The sequence below is a fragment of the Eriocheir sinensis genome, chromosome 26, assembly GCF_024679095.1.
Source record: "Eriocheir sinensis breed Jianghai 21 chromosome 26, ASM2467909v1, whole genome shotgun sequence".
NCBI classification, from domain to species: domain Eukaryota; kingdom Metazoa; phylum Arthropoda; class Malacostraca; order Decapoda; family Varunidae; genus Eriocheir; species Eriocheir sinensis.
The window spans coordinates 15,326,258-15,341,505 of record NC_066534.1 but is presented as its reverse complement, the minus strand read 5'-3'; the positions used below and the strand labels follow the sequence as shown (position 1 = coordinate 15,341,505).

General features: G+C 46.9%; 1 long non-coding RNA gene across 2 annotated transcripts in view; it reads left to right on the top strand.

The window, feature by feature from the left end:
* Positions 1-15,248, top strand: part of LOC127003812 (uncharacterized) — a 270,989-nt gene that overhangs the window by 142,108 nt on the left and 113,633 nt on the right. The gene's annotated exons all lie outside the window — the stretch shown is intronic.

Genomic DNA, 15,248 nt, shown 5'->3' with positions numbered 1-15,248 from the left:
TGGGAAAGAAAGACAAGGAAGGAAGATTTGGTAAGATAATAAAGAAAGGAAAAGTCAGAGGAAGTGTTTTAAGAGATGTTTGACCCCGACCTTTGCTAACCATTGGCGTACTGCAACCTTCCTTTATTCCTTCCTTATTTAAGTCCTTTCTTCCCTCTGTCCTCCTTTCCTTCCTTCTTTCCTTTCTTGCGTCCTTTCCTCCCTTTTTCCTTTCTTTCTTCCTTTATCAGTTGTCTGTGCCCTATCTTCCTCCCTTCATTTCATCATTCATTCCTATCTTCTTTTAATTTTTCACACTTCCTTCCTTCCTTCTCCCTCTACCTCCTTGCCTTCCTTCCCTCCTGCCTTGCTTTCCTCCAGTCCTTCATTCATTCCTCCCTCCCTTACTCTCTCCCTCCCACTTTCCATCCATCCCTTTCTCTTCTCCTCCATTCCCCTACCTATTATATACCAACCTCCATCCTAGCCTCCCTTCCTTCCATACGCTTGTGGGTACTCCCCTTCCCCTCCCTTCCCTTCCCGGCCGTCACGTGTCTGCGAAAAAAAGAATTAGTGGAGTGCGTTAATGTTCTTTCACACGACTCAAAGTTCTGTTCATTGTTTTATTTATAGTCCTGCTGCGCCGCCCCCCCCCCCGTCCCCCCTCATCCCCCTTTGGTCTCCCCTCTCCTGGTTCTCTCCCTCCCTCGCCCTATCTCTCCCTCCCTCTTTGTTATGTCTTTTCTTTGCTGTCCTTCTCCTCCCTTCGATCTAATAGGGAAAATCCTCCTATTTATTTTATCCCCAATTTTACCGGTCTGGTCCCCTCTCTCTTTCTCTTTTTTTTGTGTGTTTTCTCTCTTTATTCTCTCTCTCTTTGTTCTCTCTCTCTCTCTCTCTCTCTCTCTCTCTCTCTCTCTCTCTCTCTCTCTCTCTCTCTCTCTCTCTCTCTCTCTCTCTCTCTCTCTCTCTCTCTCTCTCTCTCTCTCTCTCTCTCTCTCTCTCTCTCTCTCTCTCTATCTCTCTCTCTCTCTCTCTCTCTCTCTCTCTCTCTCTCTCTCTCTCTCTCTCTCTCTCTCTCTCTCTCTCTCTCTCTCTCTCTCTCTCTCTCTCTCTCTCTCTCTCTCTCTCTCTCTCTCACGAACATAAGTCGTTTCAGGAATCTAATGACTCTTCCAAACTCTTTCTTTCTTCATCTTCCTTTTGCCCTTTTTTGTATACATTAGAGAGAGATCACCCTTGTCTGTCTGTCACTTTTCTTAACATTATCATCGCCTCTCCTTGTAAATTGATTCTCATATTGATTATCGTTCATCTCCTCCTCCTCCTCCTCCTCCTCCTCCTCTTCCTCTTCCCTCTCTTCACTCTTCTTCCCCTGGGGGTGGGCGAGGCGAGAACTCTACCACCCAAGCTTCCATGCGTCTTCATTTGTCAGGGAAGGGAGCTACTTATTTCTCCCCTTCCCTCCCCTCTCCCCTCCATAGCCCTCCTTCACTCCCCACATTCCTCCCCTTCCCTCCCCACATTCCTCCCCTTCCCTCCCCTCTCCCCTCCATAGCCCTCCTTCACTCCCCACATTCCTCCCCTTCCCTCCCTTCTCCCCTCCATATCCCTCCTTCACTCCCCACATTCCTCCCCTTCCCTCCCTTCTCCCCTCCATATCCCTCCTTCACTCCCCACATCCTCCCTTCCTCCCTCTCCCCTCCATAGCCCTCCTTCACTCCCCACATTCCTCCCCTTCCCTCCCCTCTCCCCTCCATAGCCCTCCTTCACTCCCCACATTCCTCACGTTCACGGCCTTTCCTCCCCATTTCTCCCCTTTCTTTCCTTTCCCCATTTTCTCTCCCCTTTTCTTTCCATTAATTTATCCTTCTCTCCACTTTCCTCATCCATTTCCTCTCTTTTCCTCTTCCCTTTCCTCCAGTTTCCTCTTCCCTTCTCTTCTCGTGCCTCTTCTCTTTTCCTCCCCATTCCTCCCCCTCTCTCCATTTCTCTCCTCTTTCCTCCCATTCCTCTACCCTTCCCTCCCTATTCATCTCCTCTTTCCTCCAGATTCCTCTTCTTTTCCTGATTTCTCTCCCATTTCTTACCCATTTCTACCTCTCCATCTCTCATTCATCTCCCCTTCTCTCCCCTTCCCTCGCTATTTTTCTACTCTCCCCTTCCCACATTCTTCTCCCAAATTATTACCTCATGTTCTCCCTTTGTCTTACCTTTCTCCCCTTCCCTTCCCTTCCCTTCCCTTCCCTTCCCTTCCCTTCCCTTCTTTTCCCTTCCTTTCCCTTCCTTTCCCTTCCTTTCCTTTCGTTTCTTTTCCTTTCCTTTCGTTTCCTTTCCCTTCCTTTCCTTTCCTTTCCTTTCCTTTCCTTTCGTTTCCTTTCCCTTCCTTTCCCTTCCCTTCCCTTCCCTTCCTCTCCTTTCCTTTCCTTTCCTCTCCTTTCCTTTCCTTTCCTTCTCTTCTCCTTACCTACCTCGTTCATTCCTTTCCTCTTTTCTATCTTTCTCTCCTCCTCAGTTATTCTTGTATATTAACTCATTTCTACCCACTCACTTCCTCCCCCTCATTTCCTCCCAGTCCTTCTTTACCATTTTCCTCTCTAGTCTTAACCTTCAACCAAGTCATTCCCTCTTAGTCACTCCTTTTTCAGTCATTGCTTCCCTCCCACTCCTTCCTTTTCAGCCATTCCCTTACATCCACTCGTGCCTCCTAGTCATTAATTCTCACCCACACACTCCTCAGTAATTCCCTTTAAACTGGTCATTCCCTCCCAGTCACTCCCTCTCAACCACTCACTCCCTCTCATCCAGTCATTCCCTTGCAGTCACTCCCTCTCATCTACTCATTCCCTTCCAGTCATTCCCTCTCATCCGCTCATTCCCTTCCAGTCACTCCCTCTCACCTAGCCACTCAGTTTGTCACTCCCTCCCCCATCCCTCCTACCCACTCGATCCCCTCCGTCATGTTCTCAGCAGTCACATTTTGAGGCCACATCACACGGGCGCATGATTTTCTTGACGCCCAGACCGCCCAGTGTGCATGATTATACCTCGGCTCCCTGCTCCTCCTCCTCCTCATCATCATCATCCTCCTCATCCATTATTACGTTCACTTTATCTTCGGTTGACTTGTTTCCTCCTGTTCACGTCCTTACTCGCGGTGGTTTTACGATATCGGCTTGAATATCGCGTCCTTGGCATGCATATCCTTCCTGCCGCGCTTCGAATTATTCTAACTCTCTGGAGGAATCGCAAGAAGTACGCCCCTCCCTGGTCGCGGGTCACATGGAACTTAAAAGAAAAGAAAACATTGGATATTCGAAGTCGCATGCAAGCTCGAAACCGGATCCGTCTATTAACACTGCATAGAGACGGTTGTTGGTTGTATGGGAGACCACCTATTATGAAAATCCAGATGCTGTTTACTCTCTAACTGATTTTATTTATGGTCTTTAAATCTCATGTCTTATTAAGAAATGCCTATTTAACTTATTGGTTTGGTTTCTTGTGCACGGATGGTTGCATAAATATAAATACAAAAGAAGTCAAATAACAACACGTGATAATGCCGGAAACTCAGGTTGGTATTGTCAGATGCTCCCGCCCCTCACACACACTATTTCCAAAGTCCAAAAAGGAGGTTAATCGAGTTCTAATGAGTGTTCTTTTAGGTTCACGGTACAGAAGAAGGCTCAGACTACCACCAGGGTCATAAAAGTACCCCTGGAAATGACCTAAACTCCCACGAAAGACTAGTAAACTACGTGTTTTTGGGCTCAGAAATGTTTAAAAATATGGTACAGAAGAAGGCTCAGACTACCACCAGGGTCATAAAAGTACCCCTGGAAATGCCCTAAACTCCCACGAAAGACTAGTAAACTACGTGTTCTTGGGCTCAGAAATGTTTAAAAATATGGTACAGAAGAAGGCTCAGACTACCACCAGGGTCATAAAAGTACCCCTGGAAATGCCCTAAACTCCCACGAAAGACTAGTAAACTACGTGTTCTTGGAGGCAGAAATGTTTAAAAATATGGTACAGAAGAAGGCTCAGACTACCACCAGGGTCATAAAAGTACCCCTGGAAATGCCCTAAACTCCCACGAAAGACTAGTAAACTACGTGTTCTTGGAGGCAGAAATGTTTAAAAATATGGCCCTCAGACCCTAGAAGCAGTAGAAGGACAAAGTGGCCGCCGCGCAGACGTGACGCCAAGGTGACGGTGACCCGCCCTGGGAAGCCCGGACTTGTGACGACAGGAAACGAGGATAACCACCAGTTACCCGTCTCTGGTGACATCGATGAAGGATGTTTGCAGGAAGATCAAAGGAGTCAGTTCGTGCGGGACCCACAGAAAATGAACTTGTCATGCACAGCTCTTTGTCGTCACGTGCTGGCAATCATAACCCTCCTTGCCAGTGTGTCAAATATAATTATCAAGTGTTTCACATGTATAAACTTTCCTCGATGTAACGCAATGTTCCGGTATTACATTATGAGTGTTTGTGTATAAATCCTTTGTTTCACGGACGGTCGTATCAAAGTGTATTGAGTCGTATTAAAAGACACTTCGTCGCCCAAGAACGCATATTTGACAAGGCTTTCGTAAGAGTTGTGGGCATTTCCAGGAGTAGTTTTATGACCCTGGTGGTAGTTTTGCCCTTCTTCTGTACCCTGAACCTGAAGAAACACTCATTAGAACCCAATTGACCCCCTCTTTGACCTTTAGAAATAGCTGATGTGAGAAGCGAAACTGTCTTATTATACCGGCCTATGAATCACCTTCGTTTAATGCCATGCGCAGAGTGTTTTCCCAGTACGTTTTAAGTCTTCGTGTATAAACCTTTGCGTCACGGATTATCATATCAGAGTGCACTAGACGGATCAGCTGTGGTCTGGAGTGCAGGGAGCCGCCGGGTGACTGATCTTAGGCAGCCACAAAGCGTCGGGGGCAAAACTGTGGGAGGAAACACAATAAACTCAAGCCCTTCATCATGCTAACTCAAGCACTTACTCCATTTCCTTCAGCCTCTCCCTCCTAATCCTCGTCATCGTCCTCCTTCCCCTCCTCCTCCTCTTAGACCACCAACATTTTAACTCTCAGCGTCTCCTTCCTTTTCAGATAAACAGCCCTCTTCCTTCACTTTTCTTACCCCTTCTCCTCCTCCTCCTCCTCCTCCTCCTCCTCGTCACTGTCTGTCATTCCTTTTTATAAGTTCACATGATATTTTTTTTTTTTAGCTAACAGATAAGACTCAACTTGAAATACCCCACCCCCCACCCACCCCTACACACGCACACACACACACACACGCACATACACGCATACACGCAACTTAAACGTCGTACAATTCTGGATGAGTGGAAATCGTGTCCATAACCTCAGCGACATAACAATAACCGCGGCGACAATACATATCATCCCCAACCATCGCCGCCTGATTACCATAACACACACACACACACACACACACACACACACACACACACACACACATGTAGTATATAACTGTTTTTATTTTGATTTTTGTGTGTGTGTGTTTTAATATATAAGCATGCTACGGAATATATAACGAGGGTCGAGATAGAACACACAAAATGACGAGAGATAGAAAAAGTAAAGAGACAGACAGAGAAAAATTTATATGTATTGATGGAATAAAAACAACACACTAGGGAGAAAAAAAATAAAAGGAGGTAGACAGCAACAGCAAAACACACAGGCGGACGCACACACAGACGAACACACAGACGGACACACAGACAGGTAGTTGCGCCGAAACTTTTGCCGTATTCGGGGCTTAATAAGTGCGTCTGGGTTTGTGTTGGGCTGTTAAATAATTTCCTCGTGTTTGGTGCGACCCCTGCCTCTAATTACCACTTATTATCGACGACCAACACCGGGGCGCGGGCGGCTGAGAGTGGGGACGAAAGTTTTAGGGGAAAAATCTCATTTGGAATTCCAATCTGACCGCCGGCCCCGCACTGTGATAAAAAAGTTTGCGTCAGTTTATCCTGCGAGAATAATTACACCGAATGATGTCCGCCTGAACTCCGCGTCTCGGTGCCGGCGGAAGGTGACCCCCGCCCCCCTTCCCCTCCCTCAAGGCACAGGCCACGCAGGCACGTACACGCCCACCACAACGAAAGGTCACTCACGTTCACACACACGCACATACATTCACAAGCCTACACACACCCATACACACAGATCTACGACTACACACACACAAATACATTCTTAAGCACCCCCCCCCCCCCCCACACACACACATACACATTCACAGCTACAGACACTCACAACCACACATACATAACTACAAGCACTCCTAACCGCGCGCACACACACACACACACACACACACACACTAGCTTAGGCCCTCGAGGCAGTGTAACTCAAGCGGACGCATAAAAACAGCCACAAATTATATGATATAAGGCAGCGGGTAGACGTAAAGCTGCCGTATCTGCCGGTGTGTTTCCAGGCAGCTCGTCTTTCATAATAACGCTGACGTTTACTCGGGGGTGATTGCGGAGGCGGCGACGGCGAACCCCGACGTGGGGCGCAAACGGTCCAATTTAGAAACACTTGTGCTTTGTGACGACCCGGCGTTGTGTAATTGACGGTGATGGAGAACATCCAGGAAGACGGATAACGCGCCCCGAGCCTGAAGGCTGGCCGCCCCCGGGCCGCCCGCGGGGCTGGCGGCGGCGGGGAGGAAGATCGCTGCCGCTGACGTGAACAGGCTCACCGCGCGGCCCCGCCACCCTGTTATTGGCGGCGTTTGTGGCCGCCGCCGCCGCCGCCTCGCCGCATCGGCCAATTATTCTGATTCCTCGTAAAATTTATTGTCGCTAAGCTTCTCACTCTTCCCTGTGTCGCCGTGACCTTCATGGACCGGGGCGCGGCGCAGCCCACCGGGGATGTGTGTGTGGAGGGTACACACACACACACACACACACACACACGACACACACGACACAAAAAAGCATCACAATCGCTTCATCGTGTTGACTTATGATATCGTATTATAGCGACACAATCAAAGCCGCAGAGGTTATATCTGTATAGAGTTGTTGTTTTGTTCTCTCGCCGACACAAACACACATTTTAGGACCAACGCATCGGGAAAATATTTTAGAAGTGAACCTTTACTTTGACACCTTAATGCGGTTAATTGCTTTTGTCATTCCTTCTCGATAATTATCCTTCTATTATTAGACTGCTTTACCTTTCCTTCCCTATTTTGACTTAACCTCACCTGGGCATCACAAGGCCACGGTGCCCTTCTCCCCTTAGCCAGTATAATGCACCTCCGCCTGTCTGCCCTTCATATCCAGCCCGCGGCCTCCTGCGTCCATTGGGCATAAGACTCCGAGCATTAGCGACCATCACTCCCCATTGTCCTGACACACCAACACTAAAGACGCTAGCGGGAGGCCATTAAATGTCTCTTTCAGCAGCGGGTCCATCTTGCACCTCCCCGCCGGGCCTGAGCGTCACCTGAGGGCGCGTGTGATCCAGGGGAGGCAGGGATGGAGGGGCGGAGGCGATGGTTTGCCTGGACGTCTCCCCTGCGTGGCTTTATAAAGTTGCCTGCGGAGGGAAGCCCAAGTGCTTGTTAAGTGCCCCCGAGATGAGACGAGGCCGCGGGTTATTCCTCCTCGTATGAGCGTCTAATTGGTGGGTTATTAGCTTGAGCGTCTGCATGGAGGGGAGAGAGAGGGAGGGAGGGAGAGAGGGAGGGAAATGATCACCGCTTTCTGGAGTGGAGGAGAGAGAGGTACAGGAGGAGTACTTTGGATTAGTTGCAGTGGCTGTGATGGGCGTGAGTGACTGAGGCATTAATGGTGCTGGTGGTTGTGGTGGTGGTGATGGTGGGTGGCTGTGGTGTAGGGACGGTGGTAGTGGGGGTGGTGATGATCGTAGCAGTGGTGTGATGATGAGGCATGGGGGTGGTTGTGTGATAATGGTGATGGTTGGTATATAGCTGTGGTGTAGGAACGGTGGTAATGGTGACAGTGGGTGATGAGTGGCAGTGATGGTGATGATAGTGATGGGCGTGGTGTAGGGGAACAGTGAGGCTGGTGACGGTTGTTGTTGGTGGTGGTGTGACGGTGACGGTGGCCAAATAAATGTGTACTTCTCTCTGCATATAAATGTTGCTCTTGATGTGTGTATTTATGCGCCCTTTCATGTTGTTGTGAATAGACGCGAACATAAATAGGGCTGTAACATGTGCCTGCCTGCGTGTGCTCCTATCCGATTATACACACACACACACACACACACACACACACACTACATTTTACCTTTTTAAATGTCTCTATTCTGACAGTTATGTTTCCTCCGTTTCTTTCCTTTCTTTCCTCCACCCATGCCTCCCTGTACCTTCTCTCCCTCTCATCCATATCCCTTTTCTTCCCCACTGCCCTTCCATCACCCTTTCCTCTCTCCACTCGCCTCTTTTTCCCTCCATCTTCCTCAGTTTCCTCCATTTCTTTCCTTTCTTTCCTCCACCCATGCCTCCCTGTACCTTCTTCCCTTCCTCCCATCTATATCCCTTTTCTTCCCCACCTCTCTTCAATCACCCTTTCCTCTCTCCACTCACCTCCTTTTTCCCTCCATCTTCCTCCGTTTCCTCCATTTCTTCCCTCCACCTCTTATCTCCCTCCCTTCCACTCATATCCTTTCTCTTCCCCACCTTCCTCCATCAACCTTCCTTCTCTCCACTCAAATTTTTTCCCTCCATCTTCCTCCATTTCCTCCTCCTCCTCCTCCTCTCATTCACCAATCTTTCTTTCTTCCACCCTCATATCTTCCTCTCCCATGTTTCACTCCATCTTCTGTCTCTCCTTCCTCCACTCCTCCTCTCCACAACCTCAGCCTTGCAACCCTTCCACCCTGCCCCTCAAGTTACCACCCCCACCGTCACCCTAGTCACCCTAAAAGCCTCTTCACCCAAGCCCCTTCCTTCCCTTACCCTTCTTGTTTTCTGCTTCCTCTTTCCCTCTTTCAATTCCTTCTTTCCCTTCCTCGCCCTTCTCTATCGTCTCCTTCCCCTTCCCTTATTTCAGCTCCTTCCTTCTGTTCCTCACCTTCACCCTCTCTTTTCCTTCCCCTTCCCCTCTTCCAGCCTCTTCTTTCCCTTCCTCACCTTCTCCCTCTCTTTCTCTCGTCTCCTTCTCCTTACCCTCTCTCTCTCTCTCTCTCTCTCTCTCTCTCTCTCTCTCTCTCTCTCTCTCTCTCTCTCTCTTCTCTCTCTCTCTCTCTCTCTCTCTCTCTCTTCCTCCTCCTCCTTCTCCTCTCTCTCTCTCTCTCTCTCTCTCTCTCTCTCTCTCTCTCTCTCTCTCTCTCTCTCTCTCTCTCTCTCTCTCTCTCTCTCTCTCTCTCTCTCTGGTGGTGCTCGGCACCTTCTTCTGCCTCCTTCTCTCTCTCTCTCTCTCTCTCTCTCTCTCTCCTCCTTTTATTCTATTTCTTCATTCTGTAATTTATTTTGTCTCTCCCACTTTTCTTTTTTTCCCTCATTTCTTTCTTACGTTTTCATCCTTTCTACTTCTTTCCTTTCTTTCTTATTCCCATTATTCCTTCTTTTCGTTATTCCATCCTTCATTCCTTTATTTCCTCACCCATTCAATCCTTCTTTCTTTATTTCTTATCCTACATATATTTCTCTACTGCCTCCTTTCTGCTGATTTTACCTTTATTTTCTTTACTTCTTTCGTTATTCCTTCTGTTTATTTATCCCTTTGTCTGTCTGTTCTTCCTTCTGTCTGTCTGTCTGTCTCTCTCAAATTTTCGCTTCTAAAGAACTTAAGTCTTGTCTTGACTGTCTATTCATATATTTGTCTTTTCATCTGTCTCTTTGCATATTTGTTTGCTTGTATATCTTTCTGCTTGTCTATATATACTTCTGTCTGTCTGTGTATGTCTGTCATGTGGTTCCGTTGTCTGCTACATTGACTGTGTTACTGACTGGCATCTGGTTGGCTGAATTATTGATGGCCCAATTGATGTCTCGATGGATCAATTGATGGCTGACTGGCTGACTGGCTGACTTGGTGTATGGCTAACTCAGTGCCGTTGTGTCTGTCGTTTGTCAACCTATCAGACTTGGTTTACATAATATTTACACACACACACACACACACACACACACACACACACACACACACACACACACACACACCAAAGGAATCTCTCATCTTTCTGATCAAAACGGATGTCATTGCTTATACAGACCTTATACAGACGGATTGGTCGTGTACACCTTTGTATGTACGTAACGTGTGTATGTGTGTGTGTGTGTGTGTGTGTGTGTGTGTGTGTGTAATTGCCCCTCGTTTGGTATTTTTCATGTACCTTAATTATATTTGCCTGTTGTCTGAAGTGTGTGTGTGTGTGTGTGTGTGTGTGTGTGTGTGTGTGTGTGTGTTTCTTTTGTCAGTGCTCTCATCATCAGTCAATGCTCTTCACTCTTAGCCCTTAATCTTCCTCCTCCTCCTCCTCCTCCTCCTCTTCCTCCTCCTCCAACTCCTCTCCCTTTCGCCCCATTCCTTTTCCTTTCGTCACCGTCCTCTTGTTCCTCACTTCCTCTCTATATCATCTGGAACCTTCATGATCTGATAACCTAAATTCAGAGTCCTTCAAAAATGCTTCCTTCCCACATATATTAAATTCTTCTTACATGGCTTGCGAAACATGACTGACGTTCCTTATATTATTTTTTTTCCTGTGTGTTGTTATGAGGTTGAAGGACATAGAGGCAGGAGTCTTCATGTTGTCTTTCCCTCCTTAAGTCTAGTAATAGCCATGAGAACAGGTTATAGCCTATCTGCTGCCTGCTCTTCCGTGCTTTGAATGAGAATGAGGGGATGTGAAAATTGAGAAGGAAAAAAATATATCTCAGACCTTTTTTTTGTTTTCGTTTTCTTATTTTTTTTTTTATATATCCCCCGGTCGTGTGTTTGTTTGTCAGTGTTTGTGTTTGTCTGTCATTGTGTTTACGTCTCTGTGTCTTTGTATTTGTTTATGTCTGTCTGTGTGTCTGTCTGTCTGTGTCTCTGTCTGTGTTTGTCTGTCTGTCTGTATCTGTCTGTCTGTCTCTCTCTCTCTCTCTCTCTCTCTCTCTCTCTCTCTCTCTCTCTCTCTCTCTCTCTCTCTCTCTCTCTCTCTCTCTCTCTCTCTCTCTCTCTCTCTCTCTCTCTCTCTCCCCCCCCCCCCGCCCCGGCAGCAGGCCCCGCACAATAAGGCTTCTGGGTAAACAAGACGAAAATAATATTGAGTGTTGGGTAACATTTCCCCGCTGGAGGTTCCTCTCGCCTCGTTCTCCTCCTCAACTCTCGTCTCCTTCCCCCTTTCTGCGCTATTCTGTTTCCTCTTGTACTCTCTGTTCCCGACTTGTTTTCCTCCTCTAATTTCCCTTTTCCTTCATTTCTTTACATTTCTCTAACTATCTTTTTTTTCTTCTCGCTTTCCGCTTTCTTTATCTTACTCACTGAGCTTTTGAAAGTTTATTTTTTTAATACTTTTCAATAATTCCTTTCGCCTCATGTTAGTTTTGTTTCTGTTTGTCTGTCTTTGTGTCTGTCTTGTCTGTACATGTGCCTATGCCCGGTCTGTGTATGTGTCTGTTTTTTTGTCTGTCTGTATAAGCCTTCTCTTTAAAATATTCAGTTTATTTTTTAGGCCATTTGTTTACACTGAAACCACATCATTTTTAGATTGATTTGCCTTCTTTTTCTTTTATTGCAATGTTATTTTTTTCTCTGTTCATATCATTTGCGGTCTTCCTATGTGTTTAACGATAGCATACTTATCATAATCATTTTCATCTCCCTGTTATTCATTATCTCTCTCTCTCTCTCTCTCTCTCTCTCTCTCTCTCTCTCTCTCTCTCTCTCTCTCTCTCTCTCTCTCTCTCTCTCTCTCTCTCTCTCTCTCTCTCTCTCTCTCTCTCTCTCTCTCTCTCTCTCTCATCATCTGACATGGCACAAAAGGGTAGTAATTTTTGGCGTGCAGTGATGGTGTTAATGTGACCCTACTGGTGATGGAGGGGGGGGGGGGAGAGAAAGGAAGGGGAGAGTGAGAGAGGGAGGGAGAGAGAAGGTTGCTAATGGGCTACATCTCGTATGGGAAAGAAGATGAGTAGGAGCAGGAGGTAGTGGTGGAGGAGGAGGAGCAGGAGGAGGAGTCACCCTTCGTTAACTACTCAAACCTTACCTTAATTATTCTTCCTCTTACGCCTCACCTGTCTCTTTCTATATTAATTTTCACACCTGTACGAAATTCTGTTGCTACTACTGCTCTCTCTCTCTCTCTCTCTCTCTCTCTCTCTCTCTCTCTCTCTCTCTCTCTCTCTCTCTCTCTCTCTCTCTCTCTCTCTCTCTCTCTCTCTCTCTCTCTCTCTCTCTCTCTCTCTCTCTCTCTTTTCACTTGCAATTTTCTTTCTCTTTCCTTTTATCCACATTCCTCCACTGCCTCCTAATGCTCTCTGGTATTTTCTCTCTCCTTCATTTTTACTCTCTCTCTCTCTCTCTCTCTCTCTCTCTCTCTCTCTCTCTCTCTCTCTCTCTCTCTCTCTCTCTCTCTCTCTCTCTCTCTCTCTCTCTTTTATACCTTTTCTTCAGTCTTTCCTCTTCTTCCCCATCCCCGGTAAAAGTGCCCCCCCTCCCCCTCCCTTCCATCCTCCCCCTTACCACTTTTCAGCTCCAGACTCTTCGCTAACTTCACTAACTTCTTCCACACAGCTACACCGCCTCATCCTCTTCCTTCTCTCCTCCTTCAGCTTCGAATTTATGACGTTCGTACTCACTCACTCACTCTGTCACCTCCTCTTATCTTAATGTATCTGTGTTTCTTCTCTCTCTTTTGATGCAACACTTTCTCTCCGTATATTCTTTCCGTATTTCATTCTTTTCATAAACGGTGCAAGTTAGCGCAGTCTCTCTTTCTTGCATCCCTCCACCTCTTATCTCCCTCACTCCCATCCTTCTCATACATTCCAATGCTCCTCTCTTTCCTCTGATCACCCCTCATTCACGTTCATCGCTGCCTCTAACTCTTCCTCACCTTCCCTTTGCTTTCCTCCACACATCTAAATACCCCTTCTCTCTCTACCTTCCCCTACTTCCCAATAGTTCTCAAGTTCTAGCACCCAAGGGTCATTTTCTTAAACCTTTCGTCACTCAAGCACAAATAGTTAACAAGGCTTTCGTAGGATATGTCGGCATTTCCATAGGTAGTCTTATGACCCTGGTGGTAGTTTGACAATGTTTCTCCACCATGAACGTAAAGAAACACTCATGGGGAAGCGCTTAACCTCTTTTGTGGCCTTGAGAAATGACTTATGTAAGAGAAGGAAACGTCTAAGAATACCACCCTAACACTCATTTACCTTCATCGCTGCCTTCTCCCAGACGACCACCACCCTTACCACCGCCGCCGCCGCCGCTCTCTCGCCCCCTTGATGTAGTACTCTCAGCGGCGCTCAAAAAGGCGTCACCCTCTGATGGCACCATTAAGGAGACGCCCCCAGTTGTCAGGCGGGCGGCGGAGGGCGGAGGCGTGATTAAATGGAGTCTCGTTTCCAATTTACCGACGAAGACCTCAGTGTGATTTCCCGTCCCGCTCCGAGGTTAAGTTGAACGTGGGGGGGGAGGGGGGTAGGGAGAGTAAAAAGCGTGAGTACAATGGGAGGTAAAGAGGGAGAAGTGTGAAGGAATTATAGAGAAATTGTCGTTTATTGATACTATTATTGACCTCAGTGTGTGATTTCCCGTCCCGCTCCGAGGTTAAGTTGAACGTAGGTGGGGAGGGGGGTAGGGAGGAGGGTAGGAGGAATAAAAAGCGTGAGTGGAGTGGGAGGTGAAGAGGGAGAAGTGTGAAGGAGTTATAGAAATTGTTTATCGATACTATTATTGTTATCTAGTATTACATGGGGAAGGTAGTACAGTGTGGTAACCCGGATGTCACACTGGCCCTCTGTTGGGTTAATGGGTCCTCTCTCACCACAGGCTCAAGGGGCAACGGTACGGAGATGAGCACCGCCGCCACGCGCAACTATGACCTGTGCTCCCAACTTGACCTTACCCGCTGTATCATTTGACGTGCGGCTGAGGGTTAGTATGTCCTCGCCTGGAACTTTTCTATCCTATCAATTAACGGAGACGGCAGGTTTTGTTGATGTTTTTATTTTCTTATTATTAGCTGGAGCATAATAGTAGTGGAGAGAGAGAGAGAGAGAGAGAGAGAGAGAGTCAATATTTGTCGCTAGGATTGTCTCCCTACAAATAACAAGACGCCTCATTGACACACACACACACACACACACACACACACACACACACTTTATGTACGTCAAGGGTGTGTACGTGAACTCGTGTGTATCATTATTTTTAGCTGCTTTTTTCTTCTTCTTTTTTTAGGCGCATTAAGTCTTATTTCTTTTTATAGTCGCTAGCGAACTAACTTACCGAAGCCTTAACGTCACTCACCTCACTCCATTTGTTCTTCTTTGGATGCTGGTGATGCTGATGACGACCACTGCCTAAGATGATGGTGCATGGCGGTGATGAAAGCTGTCACGATGATGATGGTGATGATTGAAAGGGTGAAACGATAATGGTGAGGGTGGTGCTCAAAGTGGTGATGATTGATTGTGATGGTGATGGTGGAAATCTTGCGCGAGAGGATGATGATGTGATGTGATGATGGTTGGTGGAGGTTACTGAGGGATGAAGATTTTAAGTGAGGGTGACTGAGGCGTGAAGTATGATGAGAAGAGCATCAAGACCCGAATTTGACCTCTCTTCTGGCCTCTCTTTTTTTTTTTTTTTTTTTTGAAGTAGCGTTTAGCGGGTCCTTTTGTTCTTGCTTTTGTTCTTTGTTCTTGACTTGCCTCCCTTGCTGTAAAAAAATTATGGTGAATGCCGTGATGGTGATAATTGTTGATGACGATAATTGTTGATGACGATAATTGTTGATGACGATAATTGTTGATGACGATGTATGGTAAATGCCGTGATGGTAATGGTTGCTGTTGACGGCGCTGGTCATTTCCGAAGAGCAGCTGCAGAGGATAATAAACCCAGATCCCTATCAATAATCTTTTATTATTCACAGTAATGATAGATACAATAATTTGTATTTACAACAATAACTCTGCGAGAAATACTTTAGCAGCAATAAACGCCATCAAAGGTCTCAAAATATAGAATAACGAGCGGGGCTTCGAAGCTTCGGGTGGGAGGCGAGGGGGAGGGATTCGAACC